The following is a 1,820-nucleotide window of genomic DNA, read 5'->3' on the forward strand; positions in this document are numbered from 1 at the left end:
GGCTTGTTAGCTCAGTTGGTTAGAGCATGGTGCTGATAACACCAAGGTCCAGGGTTCGATCCCTGTACTGGCCAGCATGAAAAAAAATTGGAACTAGATAGAGGTGGTGTTTGCGCAACATTGTGAATGTACTAAATGCTACTGAATTGTTCACTTTACAACGGTTAATTTTATTATACCACAATTTTAAAAATGGCTTATTTTATGTTATGTGAATTTCACTTCAATTTTTAAAATTGTAATAGTAGGTGGTTTCCCAAGGCTTTCCAGGGAGGAAAAAAGGAGCTCACAGCCTGCAGCTGCAGCTGGGAAGGAGAAGGCAGCGGCCAGGCAAGGTAGGAGGGACAGTGACACCGCTGTCCTCTCTGACCACGCACAGGGGAAGAGAAATCACTGAGTGATGGCACTGGCCAAAGGGGACCTAGAGAGCAAAACAGCTGAGGAGGACTTCTGAGCTGTTTACATTGGAGGACGGGAGAGACCTCCCTGCTCTGTGTCCCCTGCAAAACCTTCAGTGAACCTTGCAAAATCCCAAATGCCTTTAGGCACCTGGGAATGTATGGAGGGAAAGACAAGAAACACTGGGTTCTACACCTGGGCTGGCACAGCAGGGACACACACAGGTAGACTCAGGAGCACAGGGACAAGGGGACGATTGATAACTGGATCCATGAGAAGGGAAACTCCATTTAGTCCAAAATTAGGAAAGGCCCAGCCTCCTCTCATAAACTTCAAAGACCATTGGCCAGAGGTAGTGAGAGAGGACACACCAGGAGCACATGCACGACATCAGCCTGTAGCACAGTGGGTGTTAGATATCTAAGGAAGAGACGGACATTCTGAATGGACACCCCACCCCAAAACATCCCCTGACTCGAGAGAGCTGTAGGCATGACAGGCTCGCTTAGGACAGCCTTCCCACTGCAGAGCAGCAGGGCTTAAAGGAAAGGCGCCCAGCTAAGCGGTGCCACGCTGTCCCAGCTCAGGCTTCTCCTGTCTGTCCCCACCCGGACTGCTCCTCCTCTGGATCTTCAAATGCTTATTCCTTTCCTTCTTTCATGTTTCTGCTCAAATGTCAGCTCCTTGGAGAGGCCCCCTTTCCTCATTGAGCAGATTTGAAGACACACATACTTTACTGACAAGTGGCGACCATTTGACAAAATTGTTAAAACACAGAACAAGACCCTCCCAGGCCAGGCTGCAAGGCGTCACTGCAACTCAGCTTCTCACCGAAGTGACCAGGGCAGAAGGACAGACTAAAACCCAAGGGTCACCCCACATGCACAGAAAAAGAGACGATATCAACTCAGTTTTCCATGGTGTCAACAAATTCAGAGGAACCACGGGGCCAGAGTTTCCAGAATGCGGCCACCCACAGCCTCAGTCCTCATCCCAAACACTCAAGCAATTGCCCAAGCAACTGAAGATATAGTTAGAGAATAGTAACTGTCACCATCCCACCTTCCAGGATACATGATTCAAATAGTGCTCAGGGACACAAGAAAGGGAAATTCCACCCATATTATTTTTGAGCAATCAAGACAGGAAACATTTTCGTCACCTCTGGAAGTTTAGGCATGCCTCTTTTTGCAGCCTGTCCCTTTCTCCATTCCCATCCCCAGCTAACTACCGTGTGGTTCATTTACATAAAGCTCTAAAAAATACAAACAGGGATAATCATACCTTGTCACTTATGTACATGCCTTTTATTTCTTTTTCTTGCCTATTGCAATGTCTGTAACCTCAGAATAATGTTGAATAGAAGTGCTGAAAGTAGCATACTTATTGCCAGTCTCAGGGGAAAACACCTTGGTCTTTCG

The 1,820-nt window shown here is 47.4% G+C and overlaps 1 non-coding gene across 1 annotated transcript; it reads left to right on the top strand.

Moving 5' to 3' along the window:
* TRNAI-GAU lies at positions 1 to 74 on the top strand. The gene has a single exon. It is a non-coding gene; the product is annotated as a tRNA-Ile (tRNA).
* Positions 75 to 1,820: the final 1,746 nt, after the last annotated feature.

The sequence above is a fragment of the Galeopterus variegatus genome, unplaced genomic scaffold (assembly GCF_000696425.1).
Source record: "Galeopterus variegatus unplaced genomic scaffold, G_variegatus-3.0.2 Scaffold1226, whole genome shotgun sequence".
NCBI lineage: Eukaryota > Metazoa > Chordata > Mammalia > Dermoptera > Cynocephalidae > Galeopterus > Galeopterus variegatus.